This window comes from Onychomys torridus, chromosome X (genome assembly GCF_903995425.1).
Source record: "Onychomys torridus chromosome X, mOncTor1.1, whole genome shotgun sequence".
In the NCBI taxonomy this organism is placed as follows: domain Eukaryota; kingdom Metazoa; phylum Chordata; class Mammalia; order Rodentia; family Cricetidae; genus Onychomys; species Onychomys torridus.
Window position 1 is genome coordinate 59,218,402 of NC_050466.1, and position 27,128 is coordinate 59,245,529.

Below are 27,128 nucleotides of genomic sequence, written 5' to 3' on the forward strand. Positions count from 1 at the left end.
GTGGTGAGACAGAGAGAGAGAGACAGAGACATAGACAGACAGACAGACAGAGACAGAGAGAGCCCCAGCAGGGCCACACCCTTTATGAGGAGATGAAGCACATGCACAGAGAGACCAGGCTATCAGGATCCTCAGCAGGCCAAAGTACCACCTGTGCACTGGCCATATCCCCAAGGGGCAAGTCTAAACGCTAACACAACCACCATAAATGCAGAGAGAAATAACCAACTCGGGGAAATAATTTGCAGTCTTTGACCATTTGAGGAAACTCATTCATCTTAAAGGGACTGTACCTTTAAGGAGATTCACAGTCCTTCAGAATTTTCTCAGAAGATGTGGAAATCAGTCTCAGTTCACAGTGACAGAAACTTCTGGGAAAGAAATTGACAAGAGCTCCACAGCCATGTGATCTAGTACCATTAAAGCAAATTAATGCCGCAATCTTACTAGATGGAGTGGGGGGTGAATAGTAACACACCGTCTTAGGGTTTCTATTGCTGTGAAAAGCCATCATGACCATGGCCACTCTTAAAAAGAAAACATTTAATTAAAACATTTTCTTTTCTTAAAAAGTGCTACTAAAACCAAAGTGAGCTACTCCTTGTAGACTCAGAAGTAAACAAAGTCATTCATTATCCAGGAAAAAGCTGGAGATCTGGTGTCAGCAGGTGAAAACTATGGTACACATTATATTTGGGCATAAATAATGGTGTTGTCAACTTTCTACCCTTCTTTGCAAAATCTGATAAAGTTTGGATTGTGGTTATAATATATATCCCTTCAGATTTGTTTCCATTTGTGTTTAGGTGGAACCCAAAGATTTGATTCACATTTGATTGTGCAATGAGCTAACTTATTAGATGGTAGGTACATGGGATGATTCCCACTTCCTGGTCTTCACATTCCACTTCTCTGTATTTGGATAAGATTTAGTGTCTTGCTACTAATAGAGTTTCACTTCAACAAAGAAGGTATTATTGCCTTCTTAGCTTGTATATGTTGATAAAGCAAATTGCCATGTTGGAAATGTTCACACCACAAGGAGCTGATGGTGGCCTGTAGTGGGTAGCCATCGCAGCATTGGCCTGGAAGTTTCAACCCCCATTGAGGCTTCGGTAATGGTCATGCCCACAAGTCAGGGTGGAGGAGGAAGCGGAAGACCAAGGATCGGGAAGAGCTCTCTCTCTCTTGGTTCCCGGACCCTGGACGCTGGAGGTAGACAGAGCAGAGTTCTCCAGAGAACACCGCCAGACTGCACTATACCCTTGCCAGACCCTGTAACCTACCCCTTCATTTGTAAGTTACCCCACAAAATAAACCTCCCTTTTAACTACGTGGAGTGGCCTTAATAATTTCACCAATAGTGGCCTTGAGCCAACAGCCAGACAACAGAGAGCTAAACTTTCATTGAAACAGACACTGTCACAACAGTATGTGAGTGAGTCAAGAAGCAGATTCTTTCCCATTTGCACTTCATCAAGATCACAGCCTTGGTTGATGAAATGATTTCGTCATAGCAGAGTCCCAGAGCCAGAGGAGCCACGATTTGAATGCATGAGCTATGCAAACCATCTGCTGTCTTAAGGTGTTAAGTTCAGGATAATATGCTACACAGCAATAGGTAAATAATGCAGGTTGATATGGAAACCACAGGTGTTTGTACATCCAGTTTCAGATAGACACTAACATTGACTAGTAAATTATACAGCAAAAAGGGCTAGCTAAAACATGGCAGGCTATTGAGAGAAATAGCATCCTGGGATGTGAAGAGAGACTGTAACAAGTGACTTAGACTCTGGAAAATTGGGCAAATTCAGTTTCAAAGTCTGATTGTTAAGCATACAACAAGGCCAAGGCCTGACAGATCTGACCAATAAAGAAACATGAATCCTTTTGAAATTGAGAAGATTGAGCAAATGGGTATTAAAGGGAAGAAGAGCCAAAGATGTCAGCTTCCCATGGCCCTTACATGAAGAAACACATTAAACTAAAGTAGGTGACGTGACAGCAGCATCAATGATTGGACATTTTTATCTCCTCAGATGAGAATCATTTTGCATTGCTATCAGTTATCTACAAATTAATGTTGTCAATTAACTCCCATGGGTTCAGAAGCAGATAAAGGTAAAGATGTACTTTCCCATTGATGTATACATATATTTTTTACCACCGTTCAAGCACTATGAGGATACTAGCTCATTTAAGATTGTCAATAATGATGTAGGAATAATAGTGTTATTAGCAGTATTTTGCATAGAAGAAAATGATGGCATCTAGAAACTCAACAGCCACTCTTGCTAAGTGAGCAGAATCTTTACTCTTGAGCAGAGCGATATTAAGTCTCTATGTAAGCTAATTAGCTTGGTTGGACAAGGTCCAGAGAGAGGAATTATTAAAAGGGGGGAAATCCTGGCTATTGAAATCAGGAGAAAGAATGAAAATGAGATAGTCAGGCTGTTCTTCACCTTCAGTGGCTACACTGTTTGCTGTCCTCTGTGAGGCAAGATAGAAACTAAAAGCAAAAATAAAAATAAAAAACGAAACTGTGAGTGGCAGCATGCAGACACAAAAACCAAAGCATGTAGGAGGTGATGATACGGACAGTGAACAACCTAAAAAAAATGGCTAAGAACAATTAAGTTATATGGTAGCCACATTTTCCCTTAGGAAAACCAAGTGAACACCTCCAACACTGATGAACTTCTGTTGCCAACCTGGAGGCCATTTATTTTACAGAGACAGGAAACTCTAAAATTGCCCATCTGATGTGGAATACACTCCCTCACCCTAAACCAATGCCCACTAAAGAAGCCCTGTTGCAACACAAGAAACAATTAATGAAGTCAGGATTTTTTTATTTTATTTTCATCATTGGACAGTGAAGGTGCTACACTTTAGTAGGCTGGAGCCAAAGATGCTGCTAAATTTCTGCAGTGAGTAGTGTCATCACAAGAAAAAAAATGACTGGGAAATTCTCCCTATGGACATCTACAGAGGGGGAAAAGTTGTATGAGAGAGGAGGCATCGGCTGTATAATTTTTTAGTAAAATAAGTTCTTCAAAATAGTCAACAAGATGGCTCAATTGCATCCTAAAGGGTTTCTAGCTTAAAATATTGGATTTACACATCTCCTAGAAAAATCAGACATCTGGCTCATAGCTGGAACTGATAACTGAGAATTGTGCCATGAAATGTAGAATCTAAACAACTTTCGTTCTCCTATCTGCTATATCCTCAATCAACAATTTGGATCATCAGGCACCTTGAAAAATGTCAGGACACTCATTTCTCTGGCTTCTAAGTAGATACAGAAATATGGAAAACCTGAGGTACTTCATTATTCAGCAGCAAAATTGATTCACTGAGAGCCCGCAAGCATAACCACTTTAACTTAACAGGTGCATTAGGATAATTTGAACTGCATAATAGCGAAGCCAAAGAGCCATTCAGTCCTTGACAGATATAAACAAGCCCAGGAAATGTAAAAAGAATAAGCTGCCCAGAATAAAACTGAAACATATGTTGAAAGAAATAAAATAATTTTACCTGACAAAAGACCTCAGCATATCAATATAAAAAAATAGAGGAAAACGAGTTTTTAAAGAGCAAGCCATACCCAATTTAAATGTTTCTAAGGTAGGGCAAAGGTACCAACAAAGCCTGGTTAAAACTGAATGTATCTTTCTACATTGAGATGTACAGAAGACTAATTCATATCTTTATTTCATTTAATTTTCTGATGTTTTGAGGATTTCATACATGAATACCATATTTGGAACATTTCCATGCCTCCCTTTTCCCTCCAACTCCTCACATTTCCCCCTCCCTCTCAAATTTATAACCTCATCTTTTTTAATTATTGTTGTTCTCTCTGTGTGTGTGTGTGTGTGTGTGTGTACAACTTACTGACTTTGTTTTGTATTTCAAATACAGTTAGAAATTATATTGGTTTAGGCAAATGGCAGTAGCAGGTTCTCTAGGGTCCATGACCTAACCAGTCACTGGTAGTTAGTTGGGTTTATAGTATCAAGCATGAATTTCTTCCTACTGAGTGGGACTTAGGTCCAATTAGATGGATGTTGGTTACCCTCAAGATGAAAGTGCCACTATTACATAGTTAAGGACAATTTGCTATACTAGTTGTTATTGTAATCCAGGGGCTTTACAGCTGGGTAGGAGTATTGATTGCTTTCCTCCATTGGAAGCTTACATAGAACCTTCAGATTCCATGAGAGCTAGCCCACAGGGAGTAGACTTCCAGATCAATTCCAGACTAATTTCTCCAACTCCTTTGTCTTACATGTATAGCATCTCCAGAAGTAGGGCCTTACCTTCAAATTCGAAGAGGCAATCATAGACAAAAGTAATAGCCTATGTTTGGGGATTCTCTTGGACTTCCCTGAATAACAGAATGAGGGTAAGTTTTCCAAGACTAATACTGGAATTTCGGTTTTTTGTTTTTGTTTTTTTTTTAAGATGGTCTACAGTTCTAGAGCACAGCAATATCATCCATCCCATGTGGCATAACTGCATTTAAACTCTATGTGGCATACATATATATGAATGTATTTTAGGTAAAGAATGTTTACCTACATTTTTTCAAACATCCTTAGTATTATTCAGCCTTCTCCCTCCTTCCATTTCTGTATTACCCTCTCTCTTTCCATCCCAGTTGAAATTCTCCCTCTTATGGTGATATTTTATTTGTGCTGAAATGTGAATTTATTTGTATGTTAATAAATAAAGTTGCCTGGGTTGTCGGAGCTAATAGCAAGCCATAGCAGAAGTCTGGCAGTGGTAGCACACACCCTTAATCTGATCACATGGCAGGCATAGTCTGTGTGTTCAAGGACATAGCCAGTTTAGAGACACACACCTTTAATCTCAATACAAACCATAGAAACCTGGAGGTCTGTATAGACAGGCAGTGACGAGGAGGTCATGTGGTTGGGTTTACAACCAATGAGAAGGCAGAACAGAAAGTCAATAGAAAGACAGACACACAGGAAGTAGGTCTCTTTCGGAGGGGAAGGATGGCAGTGGCAGCGTGTGGTAAGAAGGCTGTTTCAGTCTTAGCTCTTAGCTACTGCTCTGACCTCTTGGGCTTTTAACTCTACATTTGGCTGTGTGTTTCTTATTTCATAAGACTCTTACATCTATACCCTCTCCCCGAATTTTTCCTATTTCCCCTTTCATGGCACCTGTGTGCTATTATACCCTCTCTACTGATGTTCTTCTCCCATCATGATGTGGTCCTTTTTACTCTCCTGTTTCTGCAGTTACTCTAGGTAACTTCCTTACATCTAAAGATTCAGAGCCAGGATTCACAATTTCTTACCTCTTGAAAGATGAGGGAATTCATCTGTGATCATCTTTTGTCTACTTCACAAGAGTTAATCTTAAATGTATATGTGTACAGAGCCAGGTAACAGAGAGACACTGACATTTCATTACAAAAGAAAAAGGTGGACTTCTTAATTGTTCCTGGTTATATGTTCATGAAAACACTCTAAGAACAATTTGGACAGCTGCCTCCCAGTCACTCCTGAAAAAAAATTCTTCTTGTTTTATCCTTCTGCATATAGAGAAAAGACAATAGAGTGAGAATTTACTGAAAGCCTCCTAAACGCCAGTTATTTATAGGACAGCCAATTTTCATACTTTAACAAGTCATTCTAAACACAGAGCACTAGACTGGTTGTACTTAGAAACACTAGAAAACACTTCAGTACTACACATAGAATGAAATTTGAAGCAAAATCTTCAACAAGAAGAACAAATTTGCAAAAATTAGGTGCCACTAAATTGACCCGCCAAACATATTTGTTTATAATATGACAGCAATATCAAGCCAACAGAGCCCTATTTGACTATAGTCAGCAACATATAATTGGAGTGACTTAAATGTTTTGCCATGCCTCTCATCTCAGTGGATATGAAAGAGTCACACATAGTAATTTTGGAGATGCAAATAATTTCTAGCCAGTAGGTGAATTCACAAGTGTATAACCACAAATACTGAGAATCAACTGTGTATCATTATGTTTAACCTTGCAAAGGTGATATTGTTACTATTTTTCTGCATAAAAGGATAGATTTTGAACAGTTAAATAACTTTGCCCCAAACTGATTAGTGTTAAATCTGTTGGTGAACAATTACTGGGTTTTCATCACACTGTAAAGTCCATTAAAAGTCACCCAACAGCAGCTGAGAAACAGAATAATGAAGGTCCGTGATGGAACCCAAGCAAGCAGTCCTCAGAAAGGCTGTGTTTACAATCATATCATTGAAAGTACAGTGATTCTTTGAGATGTTTGAGGGAAGAATTTGTTTCTTACAATTTCAGGTAAAGAAATACTGCTTCATAATCATTACTGACTCTCCTTCCACCTTACATGGGTTCTAGGAATTGAACTCGGGTTGCCAGGCTTGACATCCAATGCCTTTATCCTCTGTTCCATCTTATAGACCCAATTGGGAAATAGCTTAAGATCACAGTATCTGGCCTTAGGGTAATGAAAACTATTTGGAATTAGTCTATATTTAATGTTTCAATTGCAAATGGACCTTTTTTATAAAGGCCTTACTAGTTTAAAGGAAATTTGAGCTAAGTGAAATGACAGATGAAAGCAAACCAGTTCAAAGGGATTCTTAATATTCTTTATGTATTCTTGTTAGACACCCAGTTGAGGACAAGTTGTAGTCTTTTTCATTATAAACTCTGTAACTCAGGAGAATAAAAGGTTTTCATAAATCCCTAATCTGGATTTTTAGGAGTGTTTAGAAATAACATCAGTGAAAAATAAAATGCCTTGAGAAGGAGCTGAATGAACAAATTTTTTCAAAGGTTTATAAGTAGATTACTATCTAACAATGTCTATTTAAAACTTTGGCTTTATTTCTGGTTGTTGTTTTTTTTAAGAAATCTATAGTGAGTATCACCATTAGTGAGGTATTTAGGTGTGTAGGGCAAAACTGCTTTACCATCAAACAAAATGAGTCTCAGATATCATCATTTGAGAAAGTGTTATAACTTAGGTAACAAGAAAACAAAGAAATTTTAAGGAATAAAGTAACAAAGGCAGTGTTAATGACTCAGAAGGAGCCTTCATGCTTTTGTTTAAAAGCCTGCCTGTGAGTTAAGTAGGTCCATTTTAAAAGTTGTAATCAATAGAAACAGTATGTTTCCTTTTGTTAAAGCCAGGTTGTAAAGCTGTAAGTAACATAGGCAGATTGTCCAGGAAATAAGTCACAGGATGCTCTGCCTGACACTGGTTGATCAGGGCCATGTCTTGTGACTCATCCATGATGCATAGAGAACCATCCTCCTCCTGACTAAGTCTTGCTAAAGAACTGAATAGGCAAATGGAGTGCCTGGAGAAAGCAAAAGTCCCAACAGTCTTAGCCATTTCAAACAATCAGAGTATGGTGCTAAATACAGTTATTGTCTCCTCCATTCAACCTAACCAGAGAGAGAGAGAGAGAGAGGGAGAGAGAGAGCGCGCGCAATGCTCCTTCATTTTCTTGTATCACAGTATTGTCATCTCTCTTAAGGAGAAAGAATAATAATAAGGTTCATATTTATATGAGTAAAGGATTGTTAGCAGGATAAGAATAGAGTTAAGGGAAAGATTAACCTAGAGTAAAATAGTGCAACATTGGGCTGTCAGGTTATCTTACCAAAGGTGAGCGTGTATAACTATGATGAGCCATCATACACTATAATAATCTCCCTTTGCACCAATATGTACTGTATCTCAACATAAAGGCACCATATTCTTTTCTTTACAGGGTATAGGTGGTCAGTAAAAGAGTTTAAAACCATTTTTATGATTTCTTCGTCTTTTTAAGAACATAGTGGGAGGAGGAGTGGCGCAGGGCATATACACGCCATAGTGCATATGTGGAAATGAGAGGAGGACTTCATGGCGTCAGTTCTTTCCTTCCACTTTTGTATGTGCTCTGGGAATTGAGCTCAGGGAATCAAACTTGCATAATAAGCACTTTATACCCTGAGCCAATCTGCTTGTCCATCTTCTTCTAGAGAGTGTTTGATTCGGTTCAAGGTTTGAAGAGGTAGAATGCATTGTGGTGGAGGAGGCATGGCAGGATCAGCTCCATGGCAGTGGAAGTGTGCAATTAGAACTACTTGCTTCCCTGTATCTCAGAGAAAGCCCTCTTCATCATAATGTTTCTAAAAAGTTTTTTTGCTTGTGGTAGATTAATTACCCTGAGTCTTTTTGATTTAGTGAGCAGCACTTGAAGGACACTCAGAAAGCTAGGGGAATAATTGCTGCTTCTACCTATTGATTCAGCAAACATTGCTTGGGCTCTTTGTATGTCATTTACTGTTAGCTGAGTGTTAAAGATACAGAAGAATAAGCTATGAGTCCCACTCATAAGCACACTTAATCTTGGAATCATAAACAAACATCTGTGTAAACAAATAACTCTATTATGAGAAACATGAACTGTGATAAATACATGTATAATGTACAGTGGGACCCAAAGGAGGCCATCATCAATTCTGATTACAGGATTAAGGGAACGTTTCAGAGAAGACAAATGGAACCCAAACCTGAGTAATGAGTTAGTACCAGAGTAACTCTTCCCCTTACAGGCAAGTGGTCTATCTCCAAACTCCAGTGATGTTGATGAAACAGAGGGAAAGGGTTTGACCAATTTTAAATTGGCTTGTATATTTTTTATTCTAAAGGCATATGTAAATGTCCATACCTAAAATTCAGTATAAAAAAATGGTGTGCTTTTATCCTATTACAAAAGCAAAAAAAAATTACAAATTAAATATGATCTAAGCTACCATGCTGGTAGACTCCAAATAAGCCACATTTCATGTAATGTAATGAATGGTGCCATTTCCCAGAAGCCAAACTGCTGATATTGCATCTCCACTGTCCCTGCCTTAGCGAATGAATATGTGTAAAGTAATATGCTTAAACACAGCACAGCATGCAATAACTTATGATGAAAAACTACAGTTGCCTTCTCTGGAAGAAACTGTTAACCGTGCCTTTGTGTCTCTGATAGGCACTACTACACTTCTCAGTGAATTGCTTATATGCACATTTTAATTTATGCATCAACCTTAAGATTGTGAAACTATTTTTTGATTTGTATATGTAGATTTAGTTGACTCACCTACTCTTCACTTCTCTTCTATATATATTCCACCTAAGATAAAAAAAAAAAAAAAAAAACAAGAGTGGTCACCTTTGTAACATTAGATAGCATTATCAGCTTCCCTGTGTGAGACTATCAATCATATACTCTTTTTCTTTCCTCCCCATTTGTGAAACAACGATGCTCTCTCAGCTCACTGACTCTTCCTTCCCTTTTATTTCCCAATTATTGTCAATTATAATTTTCTTTTGCAAGATGACATTTATATTCTAGTTGTAACCACTGCTAAGGCTATTATTATTTGTTTGTATGTTGATTCTAAGGGGTAAAACCCAGTAAGCTTTGCAAACATTGCTTGAACCAAATGATGTTTGCCCCAGAAGCAAATGTTGATTACCCAAACATTGTCAGATGTCCTTGCATATCCCAAAGTCATCATTCTGTCTGCACAGAGGTTTAATGTTTTTTCCAGGGAGTTTTAGGTTGAAAATTTTTCCCCTCAGAACTTTAAAATTCTTGTGCTAAGAAATTTTAATAAAGTATGTGTTTCAGTTTACCTGTGTTAGGCAGGCATGGTTTATATCTATTACCCAGGAGACATGAAGTGTCCTGATTTGCACAGTAAATTACATGGACCTCATAGTAACTAGCACCTGCTGAAAGACAAAGATTGGGGTTGATTCTTGTTTCAGTCTTGGGAACATATTTTGTCTTCAAAAAAGTTTAGATTTTTTTTTCTTTATCATTGCTATTCCTCCACCCAAAGAAATCCATAAAATATGGAGGCATTTTTCCCCTTTTTTTTGTGATGATTGTTACAGTCTCTTTATATGTCTCCAATAAATGGGAATATGTCTCCTTAATGGTTTTGTCAACATAATAAGTACTCACTTGGGAAATTATTAGAAAGAAGTACCCCCACAGGCAAATCTCATGGATCAAATTATGATTACTTGATTATGCCAAAAGTTTCAGCCCATGTTAATATTTTCCAGTACTGAGGATGAAAAATGGTAATATTTCTAGATATAAGGAAGAATTGATGCTGCTTCCAAAAATCAAAAAACTGATACCTGGGAGTGAAGATTAGGATTGAACAGTGTGTTTAAAAGTCACGTCTCTTCCTCCATTTCTCTTCCACAAATTATTATAACATTTCAGCTCTCACATTCCAAAATAACTTGAAAGGATAGGAGAAAGTAGAAAAACACTCCAAGGTCATAGGACATTTGCTGTTGATTATAGCACTTGGAAGAGAGAAGAGATCTAATAAAATGAAATATTAAAATATCTTTCTTGAAACTACCAGAATTCTGTGCCTACCAGTGCACAAAATGTACCCTTTTAGTCCAACAAAGTGTAGCTTTGGGAGATGAAAGTGGTTATTTGGAGCACTTGAGCATTTAGCCTCAAACATTTTAAAGGATTCCTAAGGGATTCTCCTTAGTTCTTTACTGGTAATATCTCCCTGGCCTGATGTTGGCGGATACTTTTGCCAGAAGGTTTAAACAGGTCCTGGAATCTATAGGCATCAGAAGTTCTTAGAATAAGCTGATCCCAGATATTGGTGAGAGTTAGGACTGGGATACTTATATATAATGGAATACCATTTCTCTTCCATGAGACTGAATTGCTGAGCCACCAGGAAGATTTAGAAATCAAATTGGACCTGGCAAAGATAAGCTTTCCTGTGTGCAGTAGGAGGGAAATCTCGTACTATAGATATACAAAGATCACCGATACTGTATTGAACACTGAGACTAATCACCCAGATTTCCCTTTGGAAGGGAACATCTTACATCCTTAGCTTCTGGGAGTGCTTTGGACTGTTAACCCTCATCACACTGCCTCAGCTGAGTCTAGTATGGTAGACTAGGGCGAAGTTTTCTTCCTCAAGCAACCTCATCTAATGATGATCTTCCAAGAGGAATAAAGGTTCAGGCCCTGGGCTCATCCCCTAGACAGCTTGAATGAACATCCCAGCTCTAAAGTTGCCATGGAATTAGTGGGAGAACTGCATTTTAGTTAACCCTTTCTAGACCAATATTTGTTCTTTCCATACAATTTGATCCCAAACACAGATAACAAATGCTTCTATCTTAACTCCAAATTCCACATGGTACCATCTAACTCTGTTTTCCAAGCAACCCAATTTGTAACAGAGGAGGAAAACTAACTTTCAAATTCTTTGTCCAAAATCACCCTTGATACATGCAAACCTGTGGAAGAAACACTAATGCCTGCATAAGATGTCAAAGTTATCTCAGTACTAATGTATCATTAGAATCTCAGACCCACTTTGAGTTATGAATGGTTTTATTTGTTTTACAGATGTGGAACATAAATCTTACAAGTGTGACAAAGCTAAAAAGTGGATTGTTTTACCAAACCCCTATTGGGAATCCTAATGATGATTATATTAAAAAAATAGCTTTATATAGGTTAGGAGTCCTAAGTCTAAATGTAATCTTCTGTATGAATTTTCCATTGCCACTATAACCACACACCTTGTAATAACCCAAATACATTATCTTATGTTTCTGTAGGTCAAAATACTGGTGAATGTAGCTTGCTCCTCAGCTTCATATTTCACAAGTCAAACTGTTGGCTGGACAGGAAGCTTTGAGAAAAATCCATTTCCAGACTTACTGAAGTAATTTAGTTCTTTATGGTTGTTGGGAGAAAGCCCCATTTACTTCCTTGTTGTCAGTCAGGGGCTGGCCTTGTACTGAGGGGCTGCTTTTATTCCTTCTCATGTTTTCTATGTTCTCATTTCTTGCACTTTACTTCTGTCTCTTTTGGTACTTCTTTGGACTTCCTCTTCTGTGGCATCTTCTTTCCTTGTTCATAAGGGTTCATGTGATTATGATGGACTTGCCTAAGTAATCCTGACCACCATGGTTGGGTCCCAGTTTCAGAATTTCACTGGAAAAGTCTCTTTGTGGCAATCCCTACATTAGTGTTTGATTGAATAATCTGGAAATGGAAACGTAGGAGAAGAGTTTTTAGAATTCAGCAGCCTACAACGTCTAAAGGCTTGTATGTAAAGGTGATGGCAGTCCCAAGGACCTATGAAGCAGGGTATGTCCAACATAGTGAGTATTGTTAACTTTGGTCACTGCTTCTAAGAGCTTGACACCTTAGAGAGGAGCACTAAAGAAAATCCAACAAATGACATAACATTTTTACACTGATCCCCCATCTTCTTGAGATACACTCCTCCAAAAAACAAATACCATAGATTGTTCTTTATGGGAAGTATTTCTTCATTTTTGTCATGATACCATTCATCCATTTCCCAGGACTCTCCTCTTCATGTCTCACCCCATGTATTCCATCTGTGATGCGGTCCCCAGGAATTCGTATTTCTTGACAAACCTTCAGATCATCTTACCCTGAGGAAACAGAGGAGTGCATTTTCATAAGACCCAGATTGTGCCTTGCCAGTAAGTCTTTGTGTTTGCTGTTCCCTCTGCCTGGGTGACAACTCCTCATGCTATTTTCAGTTTTAGCTCCCAATCCTTCAAGAACTTTTGTGTTCTTTTCATGCAAGAACTTTCTCTGACTGACTTATCTACTCAAGATTGTCCTCTCCCTAATTATATTTCATCCCCTCACTGTTTTCATTTCCTGCACAGTCGATCATAATCTGCACATGTTTTATTAAAATCTATATTTCTTTCTTATCTACCTCCAAAACTAGCATATAATATTGAACAAGACAAGGACACTTTGTATTTGTCTCATGTCTAGTGAACTTTTCAAGAAGTGATCACTGAATAGATGAGTGAATGTATGAACAAATAGCAATGACTCATGAGTGTCAAACCCCATGCTGAAATCAGCCAAAGTCCATGAGAGCAGAAAAACTACCTGGGAGCCCATTTGTTGATTCCTCTATTTTCCCAATAAGAATATGAGGGGAAAAAAATCTTTTCCAATTTCAATGAATAAACTTATGATACGCCAATCCAATAGTCAGTTAACTGAGAAGCAATTTGTGCAATGCTAATATTTCAAATATTAAAGAAAGGTAGAACATTTTGTTTTACTAGTATTTATTGAATTAATGAATTCACTGGCTATTTATCCACATGGTGGCTGTTTGTCACTGTTATTTGCTTGAGTAAGAATGCAAATATGTATAGAATCAGTGGGTAATCTAAAGTGTGAGCTAAAAACATCAGATGCTTATCTCTTGGTTATTGCAGGTGCTGAGTATATGTCCTACCAGTTTGCCAGCTGATGCTTCCATTCAAGTGATTTTGCTCACGTATGATATAGAATTCATTCATGAAGGAGAGCAAAGAGTGTTCTTTCTTCTTCCTTCACTAGGTCCTAGAAGTCTTTTCTATCTTTCTCTGTCTTCTGTGTGCCCAAAGGCTAACACTATGGGCTACATCATTCAACTTTCCATGTCACTAGATTTTGGTTCATTCCACCTAACAGAAAATGCTTGCAGAGTGATTAGGGAAAAGAAGATTTTAACATAAAGTATTCCAGTGGCTCTCTCCCATAACACTCTTCTAATATCAGTAAGGACAGTATTTCCCCAACTTTTGTTATGGTTTCATTGTTCATTTCCCAGGATTCTTCTCTCCAAAGTCTCATCCCTTGTTAGGAGGGCCAGTGAGGTGGTTCAGAGGGCAGAGGGGCTAGCTGCGGAAACGTGGTGACCTGAGTTCTACACTCAAAACTCACATAAATGTGGAAGGAGAGAACCAAATCCTCAGAGTTTTCCTCTGATATCCACACACATGATGCAGCCCATACACACCTCCCCCCATACATCAAATACCCGCACACAATAATAATAAATTAATAAAAAATTTAAAATTCTCTGTTACAGACCCCTCTTCACTGCTTGTGGTAGCTGCATTCCCGCTTTGCCTCAGTGGATGCTAAAAGCATCCTGATGTTGCCGTACACCGTGTACTAGTTACTCATCTTGTTACTGTGACAAAATAACTAAAGAAGGAAGGGGAATTTACTCACAGTTCCAGGGTACAGTTATTCCAGGAAGGGGCTATGACATGACTATGAGAGATGAACATTGAAAGCAGAAAGAGATGAATAATAGTTCTCAGCACCCCTTCTTTTTATTTAGTGTGGCACTCCAGCCCTTGGGATAGACACTGGTACTTAAACAAAGCTCATTCACATGAGCATGTATCATTTTACCTAATTGCAAAGAGTCTGCTTTCCACAAATGGATTTTTTTAATTCCTTATGCCTATTGATGTGTCTGAATTTTCTTACTAGATTTTACAGGAATTCATGAGGATTTACATGAGAAATTCCTTAACTCTTTAGTGGAAAAGACACCAGTAAAGTGAAAACACAAACATAGCCTTAGCTACGACACACCCTAGAAATAAAAATCCCAACAAACTAATACACCTTCTCATGCTTCAGATTTCTCATCTTTAAACTCACAACTAAACTGACTCTTCTCCTCTCATTTGATATAATCTAGAAAAATCCTCACAGGCATATCCAGAAGTTAACCTAATCTAGATTATCTTTCACAGGTGAGCAGATGGCTCATTCCCTGGGTAATTCTAGATTCTCTCAAGTGGACAGCTAATATTAACCATCACGCACTGGTACCACAACATTCCTCAATAGTTTCCTCAACTTCATCCATACCTTAAATTCACCCCTTCAGTAAAAAGATGCATTCAAAACTCCCAAGTGCTTGGATTCTAATCCATATCTATTTTTCTTATCCCAATCCTATTTTACATGGGTGCTGTGGATATTGCTCTGTGTAAATAAAATGCTGATTGGCTAGTAGCCAGGCAGGCAGTATAGGCGGGACAAGCAGAGAAGAGAATTCTGGGTACAGGAAGGCTGAGGCAGAGAGACCAGTCAGCCGCCGCCATGACAAGCGAGATGTAAGGTACAGGTAAGCCACGAGCCACGTGGCAAAGTATAGATTAATAGAAATGGGCTGAATATAAGAGTAAGAGCTAGACAATGGCAGGCCTGAGCTAATGGCCAAGCAGTTTAAAGAATATAAGCGTCTGTGTGTTTATTTTATATGTGGGTTGTGGGACCGCGGGGGTTTGGTGGCACCTGGAGAAAAGCTCTCCAGCTACACATGGGCAATTATGAGGCTAGAGAAGCTGGATCAGGGGATAGTTTCCTGGAATATTGTCTCCTAACAGCTGTTTTTGAGTACCCAGGATGGCAGGCAAATGGCTTCCATGGGTCTTTTTTTCTATCTTCTTTCTTGTGGTGTTTTAAAAGATTGAAGATGGCAAACTATTTTTATAGTTTACAATTGGACAGAGATTTTCTCTTCTACTAAGAAATTAGACCCAAGAGCTTGAAGCTAATTTGAATTTCTTTAAATGTGAAATCTTAGCTTGAGTACTTACTTTTGAACGCTTAATTGTTCAGCTTTGGAGCATTTTCATTTATTTTTGAATGATAATAAATCATTTGAGTGGCCTATTTTGTTTATAAAGTGCTTCATTTGGCTATATTTTAAGAAATGCAGCATAGCAAACAATACTTGTAATATGAATGGTTCAGAAAACAAACAAAGAGCTGATAGAGCCTCCATTCTTTGAAACAGTATAAATGGACCCTAGTTCTTGAACAAAGCTCTTCCAGATAAGCATGTATCATTTTACATAATTGTAAAGATTCTGCTTCCAACAAATGGCTTGTAAAATCTCTTATGCCCATCGATGTGACTCAACTTTTATACTAGAATTTTATAGGAATAAATGAGGACTTATACATGGGAAATCTTTGGCTTTTTAGTAGAAAGACATCAATAAATTGGAAACACTAACATAGCCATAGCTTTAACACATTTTAGAAATAAAAATTCAAGCAAACTAATTCACCTTATCATGCTTCAGGTTTCTCATCTTTAAATCAAAAGCAATGAAACTTTCTGACTTCATAAGCATTTACAATTCTTGTAAAGCAGGTCTAGAGACAAGAACTAGAGAACAGATGGTTCACTTCGGATACAATCCCAGGAAGCAAGAATTAGCAAAGTGAGACTGGGAAAGAGAAAAATACTACAAAATACTATGTGAGTGAGCTTGTTACCACAGTAGGTAATTTAAATTGAAACACATCAGAAATTCTCTCAGCATCCAGAAAGAATGTTCCTCACCTTAGGATCAGTGCCTTGCTCCACCAAAACCAGAGATGCTTCTTCTTGCAGTAGATGGGAATCAACATATAAACTCAACAACTGGACAATGTGCAGTGAATGAGAGACTTTGGAGCAGCCCAACCTAATTGAGATGTCTCCATCAAACCTATCCTCTCAAGGCTCAGGGGAAAGAGAAGAGAAGGTGAAAGACTGTAAGAGCCAGCAAAGATGGGTGACTCCAGGGAAATGGCATCTTCCAGATACAAGACTGGGACATGTAAACATATAAACTCACAGAGACTGTGGCAGCACATATCAGACTGCACAAATTCAAATCAGACAAAATATCAGCAAGGAGAAGAGGGAAGCATACACGAAGTCACACCCCTACAAGAGAAAATCAGTTTTCTCTAGTGTATTGGGTATAACTCATTGAGTATATCAACGCCACTCCAGAGCAGGCTTCATGCCCAAGAATAGTTGGCCAGCACAAAATGACCTCAGTGTTACTTTTGTGGTCTTTGTTGTTGTTGTTTTGCTTTGTTCCAGCATTTTCTTTAACTTTTATTCTTCTCTCATGCATTACATTCTGACCACAGTTTCCCCTCCCTCCATGTCTCCCAGTTCCTTCCCCCACTTCCCTTCTCCCCCTCCTCTTCCGTTTTTAAAAAAAGGCAGACCTCTCAGTGATATCCACTGAACATGTTCTAACAAGATACAATACGACTGGGCACAAACCCTGGCCATCTTTTAAAACCAGGCAAGACTCCTTGCAGTGGGACCTGATGGGAGCAGATGCTGAGACCCACAGCCAAACACTAGGTGGAGCCAGGGGAACCCCACAGAAGAAGGAAGGATTGTAAGAGCCAGAGCTGCAGAGGACACCTTGAGAATGTGGCCCACAGAGACAAAAATGACAAACACGGACCTGTATGGGTGTGAGCTAGGTCCTCTGCATATGTGTTACAGTTGTATAGTTTGATGTTCTTTTGGGACTCCAAACACTGCAAATAGGGAGTGTCTGACTTTTCTGCATGCTTTTGGGACACTTTTCCTCCTACTGGGTTGCCTTGCCCACCCTTGATATCCTTGATATGCGGATTTGTTTTGGCATTTTTTTTGTCTCATTTGTCTTTTGCCTGTTTGTTTTGATTTTTGTTTTTGTGCAGTTTTTTTTCTTTTTGGTATTTGTTTGGTTTTTTTAAGCGTTTTCTTGTTTTGTTTTGTTTCTTGAGAGAGATAGAATATAAATTAGGTGGGTAAGGAGGTGGGGAGGACCTGAGAAGAGTTGGGACAGGGGAAACCATGATCATAATATATTGTATGAAAACAATTTAATAGTTAAAAATAAAGAATATTTCTCATAACTGTTCTGAAGCCAAGGGGTTGGTCATTTATTCAGGTACTTTCCACTTGTTGACAAGTGCTACCTAATGTTAACTCTCTAGCACTTCCTTTTCCAGGCGTGCTTATACAGATGTTGGGAGGATCCTCTGAAACCCTGAGACCAAAAAAAAAAAAAAAAAGAATATTTCATGTCTTTGAGATTACCTTTAGGGCTCAGAAAACTGTCCATCACAGAAGTTTTGAATGCGATATGGAGCAATGTTTATGTTGCAAAAAAATATATTTTAAATGGGTTTGTTTAGGGCTCAAACTAAGATGGATTTGGTAGAGAAAGGTTTCAAAAGACATCTGAGATCACAATAGCGAAGTTTACGACTACCAAAAAGGAAAGAAAATATGGATTAAGCTTTATAGTTTTAGTAAATGGACAATAAAGGTAGTTTCATTTTCATAGCAGAATAGGTCATAGCAATATGAGTCAATAAGGAAGTTTCGTGCAGAGTTATATTGGCATTAGGAGCATCTCTTTCTGTGTGTGTTTTATGTTTTGGAGTATCCATGAGTATGGTCTTTCAGGCCTCTTCATCTGAGAATGCCATGAGATAATAGAATGAGCTTGCACAACCTTGTCTTTCCCTCATCACCCTTTACTATAATAACCTGTTGTGTTGGTTCATTTTCTTTATCAACTGGACACAATCTAAAGTCACATGGTAAGAATCTTAATGAAGGGTTATCTTGATTGGATTGGCCTGTGGGAAGGAGGTTTGTTTTGATTATGCCAATTGAATTAGGAAGACCCAGCCTACTATGCGTCACAACATTCTCTGGATTTGGGTTCTGAACTATGTGAGCTGATCAGAAAAAGTGAGCTAAGTAATAAACATACACACATTTATTTCTTCCTGCTCTTGACTGTGGATGAGATGGAACTACCTACAAGTCCCTGCCTTAACTTCCTCAAAATAATGAAACAGTAAGGCAAATCAACCCTTTTAGGCAGGATATTTTATCACAGCAACTGTAAATGAAACTAGGTTAGCTGCCTATAAGAGTATTGAAGTTTGGTTGCCTTCATCCCTATTCTTGGATAAGAAGTTTGTGATTTCTTGCAATACAAGTTGATTGCTTCATTCAGTTGGATTTATTATGCCAATCAATGTTAAGTACTCCATTTGTCACTTGGAAGGCAGAGGCAGGAGGATAAGAGTTCAAGACCAGCCTGGTCAACAATGTGAGTTCCAGGATAGTCAGGACTGTTACATAGAGAAATTCTATCTTTAAAAAAATAAATAAATAAAATTGGGGTTGGAGATGTAGCTCAGTGGTAGAGTGCTTGCCTAGCAAGCACAAGGCCCTGGGTTTGGTCCTCAGCTCTGGCAAAAGAAAGAAAGAAAGAAAGAAAGAAAGAAAGAAAGAAAGAAAGAAAGAAAGGAAGGAAGGAAGGAAGGAAGGAAGGAAGGAAGGAAGGAAGGAAGGAAGGAAGGATGAACTCCATTTGTGGGCCGTCAAGATATCAATATGGCTGCACAGATAAAGTTCAGTTCATTTTAGAAAGGCCTTGGTAGTAAACAGAGAGCCTTGGTAATGTCTTAGGCATATGATATGTTTGGGAAATTGAGAGATTAGAGAGTGCACATTTCTAGGAACTTAACAAAAAAAGAGTCACATTTCTTGAAAATGACCTTAAGCAACCAACATTCAATAATGTTTTTAATCAGAGTACATAGGCAGAATAAAATTGAATACTGGAAATATAAAAGGATGGGGAAAACAAAATATTTCATTTTTGAAAAGAATGCCTTTTTAGGACATCAAATTCACCAAAAGGGACAGCATTTTCTGACTATTTCTCTTTCAGGGCCAGACAACCAATTTTCTCTGTTACCAAGCATCTTGGCAGAATTATCTCTTTGTGCTTGAAAGGGCCTTAGGAAATTAATCCAGCTCCCTTATTTTTCTGTCCCCTGCAACCAGGGTAGACAAGGTTTTCATAAAGGGTCAGATTGTAAATATTTATAGCACTACACGGTTTGCACCAAAATTCAACTCTGTTATTACATAAATGAAAGCAGCCATAGAAGATATTTTAACAGAATGGGTATGGCTGTGTGCCAAATAATACATGCTTTGAATAAAATAGGCACTGTACTAGATTCAACTTTTAGGCTGTCTGCCATCCCTTACTGTAGCCCAATGATCCTTAAAATATGATGTGAAGGATGGCACCCGTCCAAAACAAGAATTTGTCATCGTCTACAATAAAACAGTACAGAAACTGATAGTAAACATTAAAAGGTATTTATCACAGCAACATAAAAGCATATGAGAATAGCAAGTTTCTCAATTCCTGCTCCAATGACACCTCCCTGTAATACACAGATTTCACAGTCTACAGGAATGGTTTCATGCTTTTTAGCCTTGAAGCATAGATTCCCAGCTGTGGCCTTGAGTCCTTGAGTCTTTTCACAGAGTTAGATGATGGCATGCTAAGTGATTTTCTGTCAGGGGACAGAACAGATTCCTTCAGTCTCTAAACTCTGCTTGTATGTCTGGGCTTATTAGGATCCAGGATGTTGTTCCATGCCAGTCTGCCCTTTCTCAACTATTTGTTTAGGATCTTGCAGCCTAAAAGTTAAATAGATGCCAAAAAAACCTAGAAACCAAAATCAATGCCAGTTATTTCTTTTTATATTCACCATGGCAAAGTTGCTGTGTTACAATAATAATCTATGTCTCTCAATGAAACAAAATACATTATTCCAAGTACTGTATCTCTCCTTCTGGTTCTTACTATACACCCTGAAATTTTCAACCCACAGTTACATAAGTCTCTCTCTCTCTCTCTCTCTCTCTCTCTCTCTCTCTCTCTCTCTCTCTCTCTCTCACACACACACACACACACACACACACACACACACACACACACACACATATTCCAGGTAGGCATTTAAAACTCCAGTGAGTAATGAGGGCAAACGTAATGTCAGAGGAAGATAGAGCTGTTAACATAATTTGCAGAGGGCTCTTAGAGACCTAGAACTCTAAATGATGCAAAAGATTCATTGACTATGTCAGCAAGATCAGTTTAAAGAATAGTTAATGAATGAAAAATATCAATTTGTAAATGAAAAAGAAAACCCTGACTAATACAATTGAGCTGTATGAGCACAGAACAGTAAGCCAAGGATCAGTTTAGACACAATTGCTTCAATTTCGTTTTGAGGACATTTAGATGCTTAACAGTTTCAATTTCAGATTTCACTAATTCAGTAGCATTGGTGAATATTTGTGTACCTTGGGCCAATGTTTGTTCTGAATAAACACTATATATAATGGAGATAATTAATGTTACATATTTTATTGTGGACTTTGACTCATATCTGTAGACTTATTTTTAATTTTATGTTTTTTTTTCCTTAAGTAGAGTCCAGAAGAATCGTTGTAAGGTGACATGGTAAACTTACGTGTTTTATTTTGTTTCTAAATATCTGTATGAAACAAATAATACTTGTTAAGATGTTTCCCATAATTTGGATATCCTATGGGTTCTGGTGAGCCGTTTCATTTAATTAGTCCAAATTAATACTGACTAAGATTTTTAATTAATTGTTCTTTGAGAAATTATAATAACACTTTCCTTCTTCCAAACTTTCATATATACACCTCCTTGCTCTCTTCCATACCTATGGCCTCCTTTTTAATTCATTGTCGTTACATACATTATGTATATGTATATACATATATATTCCTAAATACATAAATACAACCTGCTCAGCCTGTGTAATGTTATTTGTATGTATGTTTTCAGGTCTGACCACTTGGTATTAGATAACCATTGGATAACAATTGGTGTGCTGTTCCCCAAAAAGGATATTTCTCCCACTGCTAATGTTTCTAAGTTGCCTGTAGTTCATTATGTAGGGTTCATGCATCCTTAGTTTTTTGTTTCCACTTTCATATGTCTATTGTTATCCTTGTCCAGCTCATGTTTAAGAAGTCATGTTGTTGAGACTTTATGTTCTAACAGTCTTAAGAGACAAAATTTCACAGTGAACTCCATGATCCTCTAGCTCTTAAAATCTTTCTGTCCTCTTTTCTGCAATGATTCCAGAGCCTTTGGTGTGGAATTTGTTTATAGATGTATTCAGTGAAGCTGAACTCCACAACTCTGTATTTTGATTTGTTGTGGTTTCTGTAATGGTTTCAATTCTGTTGCAAAGAGAAGTTTCCTTGTAGAGGTGAGGAGTACACTTATCTGTGGGTATAATGACAAATATGTAGAATATATTTAGCAATCATGCTGGTTTAATAAAGTGGCAGTAGTAGGTTCTCCTCCAAGATCCATGACTTCACTTGCCCTGGGTGATTGGCTAGGTTTCCAGGATCAGGCATGATTTCCATCATGTGGAGTGGGTCTTAGGTCCAATTAGAGAGCAGTTGGTTACCTCCAAGGTATGTGTGCCACTACTGTACCTTTAGAATCATCAAGCCATGTTGGTCATTGATATGGTTCATAAGTGTCTTGGCTAGGTAGGACTGTTGCTTGTTTCTCTCCTTTGGAAGCTTGCATGATGCCTTCTGGTACCATGAAAGCTAGTCATCAAGGAGGAGGGTTTAAAATCATTTGTACCTCAGGGATCTCTGAGTCCTGTGTCTGAAATACATGGTGTCTTCATCAGTAGGGACTTACCTTCCTTTTCTGGAAGACAACCAAGGGCAATATCAATAGGCTATAATTTGGATTAGTATCTAGAATATATGGGGCTGGAGAGATGACTCACTGGTTAAGAGCACTGATTGCTCTTCCAGAGGACCCAGGTTCAATTCCCAGCAACCCCATGGCAGCTCACAACTGTCTGTAACTGTGGGGATTGATACCCTCACACAAGATATATGTGCAGGCAAAATACTGATGCAAATAAAATGAAAATTAAAAAATAAAGAACTTGAAGTTTTTAAAAAGCAAAAAACAAATGACTCATCAAGAAATGGACCTGGCACATGAACAGAGAGTTCTCAAAAAAAAGGGAAAAAAAGGTAAGAAATACTTCAAAAAATGTTCATCATCCATAGAAATTAGAGAAATGTAAATCAAAACAATTTTGATATTTCATCATAACCATCAGAATAGCAAAGATCAGTAAAATAACCAACAAGAAATGCTGGAAGGGAGATGGGAAGAAGAAAAAACCTCATTCGCTGTTGGTAGGATTGTAAACTGGTACAGTCACTCTGAAAATCAGTGTGGAGAATTCTCAAACAGCCAAAAGTAAATCTACTATATGATACAACTATACCAGTTTTTGGCATGCACTCAAGGGACTCAACATCCTGCTCCACAGACACTTGTTCAGGCTTGTTCATTGCTGCCTTATTCACAAGAGCCAGCAAATGGAAACAACCTAAAAGTCGTACAATTAACATACTCAATGAAATACTATTCAAATGCAAAAAATGAAATCGTTACAGGACGAGTGATGGAGCAATAGAAAGTAATAATGTGGTATAAGTTATTTGATGGGGGAAATGGGGAAAATGGGTGGACTCTAATTTGGGAGTTAGGGCAGATAATTACAGATGAAGGAGAGCAAAATGACAGTAAGGATGTCTGAAATTATCATAAAGAAGCATATTATCAACTAGCTATAACATAATACACGGAAGTCTGTATATAAACATATGTACATAGTTTAAATAAAATTTTCTCATCTGCCTAACAATTCTCCCTCCAAGATCCAAAGACCATTTAACAAAACTCCCAATATGAGGCATGAAAGGCCCTCTTTGGAGTGTTGGTCAGGGTTTTCCAAGGGACTCCCAGTATATTAATGACAAGGATTTTTAAAATCACTCTTTTGTTTAAATCCAGAGCATTGAAAATATGTAGCTTTACACTTACTTAAACTATTCACCATGAGGGAATTTAAAAATTGCATTTACTGTGGGAAACACTACTCTCAAAATTAAGAATACAATTATCATATGATTTAGCAGTCCTACTTCTGAGAATATATTCAAAATAATAATAAATGGATCTTCAAAGTTATAATTTGCACACTCACATTCATTAAGTATTAGTCACAAAAGCCAAGAGGTAGATGAAACCTAAATATCCATTGATTGATGAATTGGTAAAGAAAATGTGTTGAATATGTATAATAACATACCATTTAACCTCAAAATACAAAGAAATCCTGTCACACAGCACCCCAGGGATGAAATTTAGGGACATTATGTTAAGTGAGATAAACTAATAACAAAAATAAAAATACTGCACAATTCCAATTCTCAAAGATATTTTGCAAGAGGAAAAATTCTAGAGATCTATTGCATAATAATGTAAGTATAATTAATGCTACTGAACTGTAGAATTATAAATGGCTAAAATAGTACATTTTGTATTTTCTACCATAATTTTAAGAATGTATTAAATTTAAAAAGTACACACTAATCTTTCCCATATACCTAGAGACCAAATAGGGCATATACTATTAAGATAGCATAGACTACAGCCCTGTGTGGGAAGTGAGTGTGCCCCCTACACAGATGAGCCTTCATGACATAAGCACAGCAATGTCAAGGATCTCAAGGACTCAGACCTAAAAGATCTTCTCCAAGTCAGACTCAGGGCAATGGCAAAGCCTTGCCCTAGTCTGAGTATGGTGTTCACAACATGCAAACAAAGCATCAGCCACAGTTTCCTCCTCTGAGATGACTACAACCTGAGACTGCTCCCCTTCAGAGACCTCCAACTTTATATCTAGCACCTAAAGAGATTAGCTAACCCTCTTCCTCATTCAGCCACATATAATAAATGTGCTGAGTTTCCCAGCCACTGGTGCATCTCCATCAGAGCACACAGCCCACTTCATCCTAGGTTTTTTTATAGGAGTGTCTGTCATTTCTTCATTCCATACCACCCCAGACAGATTAATTCCAAAGCCCTGCAGGTCATGGCAGCCTCAACTGACAATGATTCAATTCCAGTTACATCATTTGGCAGCTCTACTGTATCAGGCAAGCTAAAGAGTTTCTCTAAACTTTGGCTCACTAATCTACAATATACTCATTTTGTAAGGATGTTGACCTGACTGAAACTACTCATCAATCTGAAGCTTCAAGTTTGTCTAAAAACAACAGCTATAGCAATGAAAAGTACTACAATGGCCATGATTGTGATCATCATGACGATGATAAAATGAGGACAATTTATTGTGAGCTGCTATAAGAAAGAAAAAGAATGAAATGCCCAACTCTAAGGACATTACCTCCTGTTTTGCTTAAGAGACTGTGGGTAAATCAGCAACAAACATTACCCTATTCTACAATGGGGTCATTTTAGGTGATGAACTCTCATCCTCTCCACTATGTCAAATATCTTCTCAGAACCTGTTCAAATCAGGATATGAGCCTGGACGCCAATGAGTTTTGTGGGCACTGGTTAGCAAAGAAACAGTTCATGTTCAAACATAAGGTGGAAGCTGTCTAAGCCTCTCTATTCCAATTCTGTACTTGGACAGATTCATCTTTGTGATAATTTATGTATGTTCTGTGGCACATAGTCACAGATTATAATGTTGTCCATTGTAGTTTCTTCAGCATTGTCTTCAGTGGGAATACGTTCATGCTTTCCCATTGTAATACTCATTTTAAGAAAAACCTATCATGAAGTATCATGATTTTGATGGTTCATTTTTAGTATAGCATGTTAAGTTATTATCAAACATGAGTGAATATAAAATGTAAGATAATTTTAACAGGAACTTCTGTATTGACCTTAAGTGATCTATAATAGAAACAAAATTCTCAAGCCAGTTTCAGGTTTTGATTATTCAGGCTGTGAGCTAGACAAATGTTCCTACAAAAAAAAAAAAAAAAAAATAGTAAATATTTAGGTGTATAGGCAACACGGTCTCTGTCACCACTCTTCAGCTTTGCCACTGAATCATAGCCATAGACGACACATGAATAAATTAGTGAAGTTGTATTCACAGATTACTTGTATTCCAACAAAGTTGTATGGATACCAAAATGAAAATTTCATATACATTTTAATTATCATTAGTCTTATTTTGACCTTTTAAATCATTTAAAATGTAATTGTTATTTTTAAGCCATCATGCTGTACAAATATAGGCTACAGACCAGACTTGACCTTTAGGGTGTATTTTGCTGGCACCTGATTTATATTTGTTACCCTTTGAAATGTCAACAGTACCAGCAGATGCCACAGACATCCATAAAATAAGACCCAAACAGACAGTATGCCAAGACACTCGTTGTCTAGCTTGAATGGTTCCTCCTATTGCTTCAGCCATCCTTAGCCTCATGTCCCCATGTTTCAGGGCTTCTGATACTATCACAACATCATGATCATCATTCAATTTCCTCTCCTTTCTCCTGCCATTTCTACAGTGCAAAAGCTCCCTAAGTATAACTATGGAGCCACAGTCTCATGGAAGTCCTCAGTACACTTGTTGAACATCAAACAAAGTTTCAAATCCATCTGGCTCAAAATCATTCTTTTAATCTCTCAACTATATGCATATGTCAATGTCCTGTCTCATCATTGATTTTTGCCTGCCTTCTATTCTAATGAAATGATCTCTATGAGTGCAAAAAATGTGTCTCCTTAACAGTTATGTATTTCCTCCAAATCAATTCTTAATATAGTGTAGCAGGTATTCAATAAATATTTGTGAATTAGTGATTTTATTAATATACCTAGACACATATTTGGAGATTTCTAATATACCCAGTAGCACACTTCATCTTGTTCCTCTATAGACCTGGTGGGAAAGCAGAAGGGAAGAAACTTTCTCTGAATAGTAGATCACTCCTAAAGAGCTTCCAAACATCTTGTGTTACTTGTAATCTTAGCCCCTATTTGCATTGAAAGCAACTGACACACAGCTTTTACACCTTCTAAAAATAAGACTCTTATCATAAGGGAATTTTTCATAAAATCTATGCAGGTAAAATTATAAGGAGACCACCTAATACCCCTGCACTTGTAAAATAAGGAAGTGGAACTCAAGCTAAAGCCAATACTGGGACACAATGGCTCTGAGCTGGAGCTCATTCACCACACTTGATTAAATATACATTTCATTCTTTGGAGATAAATATCTAGAAAGGGAAGTTGTTGACCCAAAGTAGATGTGCATTTAACTTTGTAAGAAAAATTAAACTTTGAGTGGTTGAACCATTTCAAATTTCACCAGTAAAGTATGAGAGTTTCTTGACAGATTCAACCATGATCTGTTTGGTGCTTTATTTTTAAACATTCTGCTAGGTCTGAAGTAACATTTTATTGTGCATCTAATTTTCATTTTCCTGATGACTAGTAGTGATGTTTAAAAAAGATTTTATGTGTTTGCTGACCCTTCATACAGCATTGTCATTGAAGAGTCTTTTCAAGTCTTTTGCTCAATTCTTTTTGAACTCTTTTTTTTTAATTGGGCTATAGGGGTTCTAGAGTTTTGTAGTGTGTCTTATTTTAAAAAGAGCTTTGTA